This window comes from Ursus maritimus, unplaced genomic scaffold (genome assembly GCF_017311325.1).
Source record: "Ursus maritimus isolate PB19 unplaced genomic scaffold, ASM1731132v1 scaffold_32, whole genome shotgun sequence".
Classification (NCBI taxonomy): Eukaryota; Metazoa; Chordata; class Mammalia; order Carnivora; family Ursidae; genus Ursus; species Ursus maritimus.
The window spans coordinates 10,434,835-10,447,532 of record NW_024425786.1 but is presented as its reverse complement, the minus strand read 5'-3'; positions in this window follow the sequence as shown (position 1 = coordinate 10,447,532).

Genomic DNA, 12,698 nt, shown 5'->3' with positions numbered 1-12,698 from the left:
GCCTGCTTTTGTTCTACGCACCGTCAGCTCCTGTATCAAAATAACCCAGTCATCGCGAGCTTGTGACTGCTGCTTCTGGGAAGAGCACGTGGCCGGTCTGACACCATCAGCCCGGGTGTCCGAGGAGCTTTTCTGTGGGTGGCAGGCCCAGCTCTCTGTCTGTTTGGGGGCTGCCAGCCCCCTGCGGAATCCACCTTCAGCCAAGGACTGGAAACAGGGCTTGTTGCTTAGCTTACTGCTGCCTCCGATGGGAAGTAAGGGACAGGGAAGCTCCTTCGACGGGTATCCCTCTCTTATAGCCTGAAACCTCTAGCTCACAGTGTCCGGGGGGGGAAAAAAAAATCAAGGTCAGGCCCTACATAGGCTATCAGGTACCTGACATTCCTTTGGGCCACCCTCAACTTTTTGAACACTTTTTCTCTCTTTTGAGAGTTCCCTACCTGGAGCCCACATCTTTTCAAATTCAAAGCGAGAAGTTTTCTTTCTCAGCCTTCTTTGTGTGGCACCTGGGCTCCCACGATCGGATTACGCCGCGCCTGGACTCAAGCTTGTGGTGGGAGAAATGGGTACCGGGCAGATCTCAGTCCAGGGCATGGCCACCGCACCCAGTTTGTGGCGACGGCTGGGACAATGGCTTGGAGGTGACACTCTGGGCCCAGCATCAGGCTGCACCTGGTCTGTGTCCAGAGGGGGCTGCACGGGCATCTCCACCAAGCAACTCTGGGATGCTGATTCAACTCTGCGGCCGCCCTGCGCCTGGCTGCCGGAGCCGCTGGAGATCCTGGGAGCCCCTCGATCGCCTTGGTCTGCTTGACTGGGCCAGAGAGCAAATTCTGTTGTCTGCACCAACGCACCTGGACACAGGGGATAACGCTGGATGCAGGCAGGGAAGGGAGGAACGATTCTTTGGGTAGGACCTAAGACAAATGAGCTTTCAAACATCCTCTGCCTGGGAGCTCTTCAAGAAAGAGCCAGACAGTTATGGAATTGACCTGTCGAAAGGGAGGGCTTGGGCCAACATCATGTTCAAAGCCTCCTCCTCCTCTTGGGGCAACAATGACCTGCCCACATTACAGCCCAGCTAAGAATATTGGGCAGAGGACGTGGGAGAGAAAACCTGACTGTTTCTTCTTCTTCTTTTTAATCTACTACTCAATTTGGAGGAAATGAGCCAAAATAAGTGAACCATGAAGCAAAGGCTGTGGCATGGGGTGGGCTTTTGTTCCAGAACCATCGGAGGGAATGCAAATGAACTCAGAGCTGTCCTTCCCATTGTGGTCCTGACCTCTTTGACGTCACATTCGTTAGGCAAATTCTGCCAGCTCAGTCTCTATCAATAAGCCCGTGGGGATGACGTGTCTCCCCAGAGAGAAAAAGGACAAATTCTCAGGCAAGGATGTTCATTTCGAGGCTGCGGAAGCTCTAAAGTAATAAAAGGCCAACAGTAATTAGAAAGTGTTTTTGTAATACTCTCCTCTCTGAAGCGAGGAACACAAAAGTGCTCGGAGACTCGCGCTAATGGGAAAATGGGATGTTCCGACAAGAGCTGCTTTGAATCCGTGCTCCCCGGCCAGCTCCCTGGCAATCGCAGACACACAAATGAAGGGTCTGATTTTCCAATTTTCAGAAAATACAGGGCAAGAACTTTCTGGATGGAAATGAGGTTTAAAAAGAAAAAAGAGAAGAAAGGCAGTGAATTAAGAGGAGATAGAGACATTTATTTACCTTTTCTTAGTTCCATTGAGGTTCCTACCGGAACATCATGAAATTAGACTGTTTCCCAAAAAAGTAGGGGCTCTTTGCCCATTGGGGAAAACTACTGTCCGTCTCTGAATGTCCAAAAGGCAGGATCAGCAGATGGTGGGCATATCTCATAGCCTGACCGTGAACACCCAAGTGTGTGGCTTGGGAGCCCGTGCAGAGCAAATCTTTAGTACACATTCTATGAATGAGTGAGTGACAGGATGAGATAAATGGCTCACCATTCCCTGAGCCTGCAGCCTGGCACCCATGTTCTTTCTGTTTCCCCGAAGACCTTGATATCCACTCATTCACGTAATAACTATTTATTGAGCACCTACTAATTGCCCGGCACTGTTCTAGGTGCTGAGGATAACAAAGTGAACCAAACAGACAGAAGTCTTTGTCTTCTGTGTTTCCCTTCTGGATCGTACATTCTAGTAGGGGAAGCAGATTATCAGTAAGACACACATAAGTAAAATCATGTTAGATCATGGCAGGTGCTACAGAGAAAGAATAAGAGAGAGGTGAGGGACAGGAAGTAGCAGGGGAGGGCTGCAACCTCATTGTGCCTGAAAGCAGCTTAATATTTTTTTTTAAGATTTTATTTATTTATTTGACAGAGATAGAGACAGCTAGCGAGAGAGGGAACACAAGCAGGGAGAGTGGGAGAGGAAGAAGCAGGCTCCCAGAGGAGGAGCCTGATGTGGGGCTCGATCCCATAACGCCGGGACCACGCCCTGAGCCGAAGGCAGACGCTTAACCGCTGTGCCACCCAGGCGCCCCTGAAAGCAGCTTAATATTAGACAGTAGGTCTAACTGAAGTCTTCCCCCCTCCTGAAGTCTTTGCTAGCCCTCCTGGCCCATTTATCGATGGTTAGCCAACTTCTCAGTGACTGTCTACCCAGGGTTTCTCAGTGTCCACAGTGCTGACCTGCTGGGCCGGATCATTCTTGGTTGTGGGGGTGTCCTGTGGCTCGTGGGATATTTGGCAGCACTCCTGGCCTCTACCCACTACATACGAGAAGTCCTTAAACCTTTCCAGCTGTGACAGCTAAAAATGTCTCTGGACATTGCCAATGTCCCCTGAGGGGTAAAATCACTGTGGTTGCAAACCAGTTGTCTACCCCTCGCTATTTAAAAGATGTCCGTGGACCAGCAGCTTGGGCATTGCCTGGGAACAGGCTAGATGTGCAGAACCTCAGGTGCTATGACCAGATCTGCCTAATCGGCATCAGTATTTTAACAAGATCCTGGGGCAATTCATAGGCACATTAAATATCTGGGAAGCAGTGGTCTACACCACTCATTTGACCCTTACAGCAATGATTTTCAAACCTGGTATGTGTCAGATGGGTTGCTACAAAGTAGGGATGCCCAGACCCCTCCCAGGTCTACAGAAGCGGAATCCCAGGGCACGGGGGCACAGCTTCTGAGTTTTTTGACCAACCTCCCAGGTAATTGATGCACACTAACACTTGAGAATGACTGCTTCAGACCAGTGGTTCTCAAAGGAGGATCCCCAGACCAGCAGCATCAGCAGCCTCTTGATGCCTATTAGAAATGCAAACTGTCAGGCGCCCCCTCAGCCCCACTGAGGCAGACCCTCCGCTGTGGGGACCAGCAACCTATGTTAACAAGGCTTCCAGGGCACTCTGCGGCTTGCTTGAGTTTGAGAACCACTGTCTTCAACTAGGGGGTTATAAACACAATCGCCTTCCGGGCATTGCACGTATGGAGCTAATAAAGATGAAATATCTTGAGAGGACTTGCAGTATACTAGAGTCTAAGTTCTTGTTCATGACATTTGAACAGGAAAAAAAAAAAAAAAAGATAAAGGAAGAAAACTCGCTAGCCAAATAAAACAGCTCTGTAGACCAGATCAGCTGGGGCCACCACTCTGCCATCCTGCACAAGAGAGCACGTTCTCTGGTTGTTCTGTTTCGAAGAAAACCTGGATGCCTCCTCAAGTTAGCAGTGATCTCCTTGAGGACAGATGCTTACTTCTGGGTAACCTGTAATAAGTTGGTGATACCCAGAAAACGCTGGTCAGATTTTGATGAATGCTCATTGCACCAACCTGCTTCAAAACAGACGCACAAAGGAAAGTTTCAGCTAGAGAGCTTTGGACGTGGAAGGCCAGGTTCTCAGGGCAAGCTTGACTAAGAGCAGGGTTGCTCAACCTTAGCTCTGTGGACAATCGCGGCCAGGCGGGTCTTTGCCATGGGGTGGGGGTGGGGGGGCGGTCTTGCTCCTTGCAGGACGCTTAGCGGCATCCCCAACCTCCGCTCACTAGATGCTACCAGCATCCCACCCAACCAAAAATGTTTCCAGGCTCTGCCAAATGCCCTCCGGGGGCAAACTGTCTGTTCGAGAACCACTGAATAAGAAACGGGAAAGGACAAAAACAAGAGAAAAATCAGCCTCAACGTTTAAGCCGAGGTCCCGTTCTTCTCAGGGTGGCCCTGGCCAAGGACGAAGCAAGGAGGCAGTCCACAGGGCTGCCACTGCTGTCCAGGGGCACAACCCCTCTAGTGGGCTGTCTGTGCTCGGGACCAACCTTTGTGCTGCCTGAGCTTTGTCGGGTCTCCATCAAGCCTCCCCACTGATGCCCCGAGTCCTCTTCCCCCTCCCTTGCCTTTCACACCTGCTGTTCCCTGATAAATCCGCACTTCCAGCTCCATGCCTATGCCTGCTTCCGACCTGTGAGAGTCCGTAACACGCCAGGCACGGTAGCCTTAGTTCTGAGCCTGATCTGCCTGCCCTCCGTGTCTGTTCAAAACACCTGCAGAATCAAGAACCCTTGAGTGGTTCTCAACAGCCCCAAGATGCTAACTAATCACATCCGTCCTCCTGGGGAAGGCAGTGAGGGCTGCCCAAGCTGGGGCAGGGGTGGGGCCGGTGGTGGGCGCCTTCGGGAAGGGTTCTCAGCCTGTCTTTACAACGCCCCCTCATTCTCAATCAATAGAAGAAACTCCTTGATAACGTTAGGTTAAAAGATATTTACGAACAACATAAATCATTGAAAATCCCCCTTTGTCCAAGCGATGATAAATGTTCTCTGTCTGAGGGGGGTCTCCAGGGTCTCTGCATGGCTTCTAGTCCGTGCACTGCTCTGGGAGAGGAGAATTCCAAAGTCCAGCTCCTTTTCAATACCTAACAGATTACAGTTACAAATTGATGTCAGGCGCGCGAGCTGCAGCTGGCTTCATGCCACTTGCACGCACCTGTTCTATTATTTATTTTTAAATAATAAGGACCCTAAGATGCATGTCGTGGGAGGGAAGATCACATTCCCCGTCTGAATTCCTGCAACGGACTCTCCCTTTACCTGGGCCTGGGTAAGAAGCGGCTGACAGATTTTTAAAGCACCATCAACATCCTGCAGGGGTGGGGGTGGGGCGAAGAGCCAGAGAGGGAGGGAGGGAGGGAGGGAAGAGAACAGGAAGGAGACCTTCTCTTTACTGAGCATGCTCTTTGGGACAGAAAGTGGCCCAGCTCTCTCTTGAGTCCAGAGGAACCGTCCGCCACTGGAGCCAAAGAGACCGCCGGAGGTCACTCTAAGACTTCAGGCCTCAGCTTCCCCATCTGAGACGTGAAGCCAAAAATCCTCCTGCCACTTCATAGGGGTCCTTGCGAGGTCACATGAGCACATTATCAGCACTGTGTGACATGCAGTGAGAGCACCATGTGAGACAAGACAGCCCATCTCCGTGTCAGAGAAGGACTGCCTCCCAGAATCTCCCGGGCCCTTTTTGGTTCCGTTGAGGGTAGCCTGAGTCTAAGCCATGCGCGTCTTGAGTACCCTGAGGTCAGCGGCACGGCAGCGGTCCCCCCGCCACCTTGCTGTCCCACAGCCATTAGCTCCTGGGTCTCTCCTGTGCCCCCATCCTGCTGATTCGAGAAAGCGAAGCAAAATGGTGCCCTGGGGGCAATGGGCAGGGCAGCCCAGGGAGCTGATGGGTTTCCTCCAAATACACACAGAGATTTCCAGAGCCCCTCAGGATTTCTCCAAACTTAAGGGTAAGAAACTGCCTTTCTTCTCTTTAAAATGCTGAATACAGGAACCAGGGCTGCAAACAGCAAAAACGTTGCATGTAATGTACTCAGAGAAGGGGTCCATCCCACGTCGGGGAGCTAAGACGGAGGACGGCCACCATGCCCCAGCGATGTGTGAGGAGCCCCGGAGGCAGGACTTGGGGTTCCCCTCATCCAGAGTGAATGGGACTCACCTGAAAGTTTTTATTGAAGATTCTTCTACTTGCAAGAAAGGAAATTATGAAAGGTTCCCGAGTTTCCTGGAGACTTGATTTCCCCCTTTTCCTTCTTAACTGAAGAATTTATTTAGAGGTACAGGGATGTCTCTGTGGAGCCGTACAATCCTAGCCTTTTTAAGCAACATCAGAATCAGTGGGTCTTTTCCCCTAGTTACCTCCCTCTCCTCTCCTGTCAGTGCCGTCACATCACAGTCCATCCCGCACCAGAGCTTAAAGGATTTCTATTTTCAAAAGGAAGATGAAGAAGACGTATTTGAAGGTGTGAAGGGTGCGGAGTCAGGGTTTTGTTCTGGTTTGGCTCCAAGGAACAACGTGATCCCTAGAGTTGTATGTAATGGCATCTAATCTGAAACTGAGATCTATTTTCATTTATTTTCCTTTTCTTTTTTTGGGGGGGAGGGGGGAACTCATCTACATATAACAGGGGAAGCAGGTTGCAGACAGCAGTTATCTGGACCAACCTGACGACGCTGTGTTTTGAAGATTTTCAATGGGAATCCTCCCACATAGCAGGCACTGTGGTTCCCACCGGGATGCCCCTTCGCATTTTCTCTGTTTATCCCAGAACAATTACAACCTGAAGAGAAATCTGCCTGAGGTTAAAGTCAGATGTTTGGTTCAGATAAAATATAGCCGGTCTGCCTGGAAAAGCACAATGCATTCAGCATTCCTGTGTTGTGGATGAATTCAGACCCTCAAACGCATCTTCAGAGGTGCACGCTTAAGAGAAGGGCACAATCCTCTAATGTTCTTGCTAGAACAGTCATCTCCCCAACTTCCGTAAGCTCAGGGAGGTGGGGGCAAAGGGATCATTGGCTGAAGGGCTCCCCAGCATAAGCTTGCCTGTAAGTCTCATCACTGGGATGATTCAGACCCTTAGGAAAGGCCAGGTCTTCAAGGAAAGCTTTGCACACCAGACACTCCGGGGATGCCGACTGACTATCCCAGCTCCGGAGAAAGCAAGGGCTCGTCTTGCCTTGCCCCTCGTCATCCGTCACCGTGGGGATCGCGGCTGGTGATGTAGGTAGTCGCCGTAGGGGGCTGGATAGTGTCCTGTTCCACACACCCCCCCCCAAAATCAAGTCTACCTGGAATCTCAGAATGTGAACCTTATTTGGAAAAGGGTCTTTATGCATGTAAGTAGTGATGAATCTAGAGACGAACTCTTGTTGGATTTAGGGTGTGCCTTAAGCTCAATAACGGTGTCCTCATGAGAAGAGGAGAGGACACGGCAGGAGAAGGCCACGGGACGAACAAACACGTTCGTGGGAGATCAGGGTGACGGTGCCACGAGCTCCTGGAGAGAGAAGAGGCAAGGAAGGACCTTCCCCCAGAGTCTCCAGAAGGCACGTGGCCTGGCTGATGCCTTGATTTTGTCCCTCTACCTTCCGCGACGGCGAGAGAATATATTTTTGTTGTTTTAAGCCATTAGTTCGTGGCAATTTGTGATGGCAGCCCCAGGAAACTAATACACTCTCTTAATTCCACATGCTATTAGTATAGATACTAGACGAGCATAATATCTTAATTGTGGGCCACTCCCCAAATTCTGGATCTCCAGGTCTCTCTGCAAACCTTTTCCTTCCTGTAGCCTCCAAACTGCCCAGGGAACATGAAACCTTTGGCCCCCAGGGGTGGGGAGTGAGGAGCTGCCTCTTACCCAGATGAGGTGGCCCTGTCTTCACAAAGCTACCGGAATACAAAGAGCTAAGACGGTAACAGTCAAGCAGGATTCAGCCCTTGACAATGGGTCAGTGTGCGCCAAACACTCCACGGGCTCTTCCAGGCTGACTCCTCGGGAGGTAAGGGTGATCATGGCCTCTGCTTTCACACAAGGGGAACCGTGCACCAGAGGCTAAGCTCCTTGAGCGAGCAGAACTGGCTTTGATTCCAGGCCTGCAATGTCTGCGTCCTAAACCGCCACCCTGCCACCATCCCACCTCTCTTCTGCCTCTCCACCCCATTCCAAACCCTAACAAGCACCCAAGGGTTGACTCTCAGGACCTTGGGCTTCTCAACAGAAAATATAAATGCAGAGCACTTAAATAATTGATTTTGATGGAAACAAAACCACTGCATAACTTATTCATCAATCTCTCTATCAGCACAGCTGAGAAATGTCATTCTTCTGATGCAAACGTAGTCCATGGGATGAAAAGGTAAACAGTGATAACGCATTTCCAATGCAAGGATCTTTTTTTTTTTTTTAAAGGCAGCTACTGGACATTCTTGGGGATTGCTAAAGGTAACAGGGAGGGAGGTTTGCTTAATTGGCTCAGCTCTCCTGTTCACTGGAATGCTGTATTGTCCTGTTCCCGGGAGATGCTGTTGGCAGGATGAGGCTGGTCTCGGCCTCTGGTTATAGTGTCTCTGTGGATAAGACCACTTTATGGGGGGCAGGGCTGGAAACAAGGACACACGGGCAGTCCAAATGCCTTGCGAAGAATACAGAGCCTGTCTTGTTCCTCAGTAGAGGGACTGTTTGTGCCGATGGTTCTCAAACACTGGGCATCAGTATTAGGGTGGTAAAGACTATCACATCAAGAAAAACAGAAACGGATGTACACGGACTTCTGCTACCAACAGCGCCTGGGACGTCGTGAGCAAATGGACCCCTTCTTCCTCTAACATTCGGTCCTGAAGATGACACTCAAGGAGCTGAGACGTGCCCAGATGGGAGTTGTAAGCTTCAAGGGCGTGTGGCTGCTTATTCCCCAAAGCTGACCAACACCGAACCTTCCGGCCTGTGGTATCGGCAGCCTGTTGACCCACCATTGTGGATGCCCCAGACGTCTTGTCGGGACTTAAACCCATAACAGGTAACTAGTCAGGGTAATCAAAGTCCAAAGGAAATGGCCACTGTCCAGTCCTCTGGGAACAGCCCTCTCCTATAGCCTGCCCACTGTGGGGTGGGGATAACGAAGTTGGTGCACTAGGCCTTTCCCCTGGGAGCCTTCGCTTCTCTCCTTTCTGACCCGGGGCACACCTAGACACCTTATAAATCCCTACAAGACAGGTATGATTACAGACCCACTTTATGGATGAAGAAGCTGAGGTAAAGAATAGTCCTCAGGACCGACCATCCAGCTAGTAGTGGCGAAGCTGTAATCCTACCTCAGGCCTCTCTGACTTCAGAAGCCATGCCCTTAAGGGGTCAGCAGACTATGGCCCACTACTTGTTTTTGTAAATAAAGTTTTATTGGAACACAGCCAAACCCATTCATTTATGTATTGTCTACAACTGCTTTCCTGTTACAATGACAGAGTTGAATAGTTGCCACAGACACTGAATGGCCCACAAAGCCTACATGTTTCCTACCTAGACCTATATAGAAAGTTCGCTGGCCCCTGCTCTCAATCATAACAACGTTCAATTGATGAAAGGGGCAGGGACGTCGGCAGACAAAGCAGGGGTGGCTAAACCAAGGGGAGAAGGTTAAAGGGTCCTTCTGGATGCAATTGCCAGAGACCAGGCCCATCCTTTACTCACCATCTCTGACCTCTAGCGTTAGACTCCACCTTGCCTGGCTGGCAATGATTTAAGCAGGGACTGCAGCTCTTTGACTGGTTGCAGGTGGAGGCAGGGCTTGCTATTAAATACAAGTTTTCCTACAGATTTGAGTCTTCTGCATTTAAGTGCCCAAGCAACCAATCGGTAGCTCGACTGTGGCAGTGAAAGGCAGGGCTTGGCCACTGGCAGACCTGGGTTTGAATTCCAGCTTTGGGGCTCATCCGTTGTGTGACTCCAGGAAACTTACCAACATCCACATGCTTTTCACAGCTGAGAATGGGTGTGTGCGGCTGTAACAGCATCTGACTTAGAGAGTAAACGTCTGACTAGAAATGAGAACACATGGCAAGTGTTCAGCCCATCTTGCGGCACAGAGGGAGCCGTGGGTAAGTGTGATTAGTGACCTTCTCCCTAAGCCCCCCAACGACCCCCTATGGCAGGGGTCCGCTGCACAATCGTGGGGAGAAGGAGGCATCTGTGTTCAGTGCCCAGCAGCCGGGCTCAGCAGAGCTCCAGCTTCCAGGCTTTCTCCTTGCCTGGTCCCAGCCCCATTCAAGCAGGCACTAATCGCATTATCAGGATTATCTCCCTGTGGTCGCAGAGTGGCTGCCCTGGGACTCGGGCTTAATTCCGTTTTAATAACAGGTTCTTAAACACATTTGAAAACAAAATTATGATGCCCTTTCATCCCTTCAGTTGAGGGAAAAAAGCCTTCCTAATGTACAGTAATGTGCTGGGTTTTGTGTTGCCTATTGTTTTGTTGTTTGGATTTTTTTGTTTAAGAATGCGTATTGTTTTGGAGATGGTTGGGGGCTGGGATTCCAGGCTTTTTCTGTTTCAGAATGATTTCCCTGGCAACAAAGGAAACAGCTAGTCCTCCCAGATGCCAGGACCTGCCTTATTTGAAAATTGCCTTGTTGTAGGGCCAATGGGATCATGGTTTCTAAAAGCAGCAAACTTGTTCTAAGATGACATATCCAATTCAGGGACAGGCTTGGAATGCTTTGTGCATCTTGTATTTATGGAAAACATAACATTTTATTTTCCCAGGCAGGACGAAGGAAGTGGATGATATTCTAGAGGTTTCCATTGATTATAAAGGATACAACATATAGTGCTGCCTGTGGGAGAGAGGAAAAAAAAGGAACTCATTGGGCTTAAAGGTGAGCAGAGAGGCTAGGTACCTGAAGACCTTAATTTCTTTATCTTTCAATACTTTCCCACATTATTAGCCACCCCCCCCCCGAAAAAAACCCCATTGTGTCCTAGATTGCATCAAGGCTAAATGACATCTCTTCTCCTTGGTGATCTATAGAACTACCCCTAATTCCACCATTAGTAATACATTCCTTTGACTAGGTTCTGCCTTTTCCTGGCAGCCTCCTTTAAAACATAAATATCATCAAAGCAGGTAAAAGTAAAATCTCTTGCCAGTCTCTAAGGATCCTGTGTGAATTAGGATAACTCCAGGATTACCTGGGAGGTTACCTGGAGTGCCCTAAGACAGCAAAGAGTGGATGAACCTGGAAGAGGGGGTTTGTTGTAGGAGAAGGAATGTGGGGACACAGTGGCCTAAGCCACTTATTTGTGGGCACCCTTCCACTGCAGAGATTCTAAACCTGATTCAAGAGAAGGCTTAGGGGACCAAAGTCTCTGACCCAATGTGCAAAATGTCATTATATTTGTGTTTTTCCCAAGTCTACAGTTTTTATCAAATTCTCAAAGAACTTTGAGCTAGAAGGATTATAAACAATCCTAAGAATTGACATTTACTGAGGTCGTTCCAGGCGCCGGGCACAGGGCTTTATGTACGTCGGTCCTCCTGCTCCTTCCCCACCACGATAAGCGAAGTCATCGCTTTGTTCCCTTTTCACAGATAGAGAAACTGAGGTTCAGACTTGGTCAAGCAGTAGAAATCAATGATGGTAAAAACCTCAGCTCACATTTATTTAGTGCTTACTATGTGCTGGGCCATAGTTACATACCATCTCAGGCTTGTCCCTGAAGCATGGAGAATTTTAAACACTCACCCATGGCCACAGAGCTAGAAGTGGCAGGTCCCACTCCAGCCCCCTCTGGAGTTTGTATGCACCTTGACTCCACTCCTGGCACTGCTTCTGAAATTCCTCCTTCCACCACCTCCCCACCCAGTTTCACAAGGGTCTCAAAAATCCTCCCGGGGCAGCTGCTTTGCCCTAGGCTGCTGGCTTTTATGGTCTCACCATCAGGTGGAGGAAGGGAAAGCATGTCCTGGCACTGGGCAGCTGCCACAACACAGGATGGAGCCTCACGGGCTCAGCTAGGGTCTGAGGACACAGCACCAGCGTGCACGGGAGGCCGTTTCGTCTGGGATCAGAGAGGTCTGGTCCTCGCCTCGAGAAGCCCGAGACTCCACCTGACAGCCACAACATCCGTGTGAGGACCTGACAAACCCCACCCTCCAGGAGTGCTCATGGTGAGAGGCACTCCCTGAACCTCAGGTTTCGGGTACAACGCAGGGGACAACTGCCACCTTCTGCTTCTCACCGGACTAACACTAGAGGAAACCTCCCGGAGCTCGGGTTCCCTCCCCTGTGAACCGGTGATAGCAGCACCGCTCTGCATTGCTTTGAGGCGCCAATGAGAGATGGAGATTAAGTGGCCCATCTATGAGCGGTACCTCTTGGGTGACAACTGCAGGTACTACCATTGGGAGGTCACCTGAGCTCTGCCTGTGTGGCATTTCCAGCCACCATCACCCTCTGAGCTGGGCCGACCAACGGGCCGGATTCCCTGGCCCCAAAGGTTTCCCCAGGATGAACGTCAGTGCCCACACCAGGAAAGTCTCAGGTAAACGAGGATGGGTTGGTCCCCCTGCTTTGAGCAGGCGGAGCTCCCTCCCAGCCCGGAGACCCCGGGGTGTTTGCTCTCCGCCCCCAGGCCCTCACCAGCATGCGGGCACAGGAAGCTGAATGATGCGGAACTGAACAGAAAGGTAAGGGGCTTTCCCTTCCTGCAAAACAGCTCTGAATCCGAGCCACCGAAATGTCACAGTTTCCCCATCAAGCAGCGAAGCAAATTGCTCTAATCTCTATCTGTCCCAGCAGCTAAGCCTACTTGTAATGAAGTGCCATCCACGCACTCGCCCGAGAAGGCATTTCAGGGGTCCAGTGATTTAAACCACCTCTGTT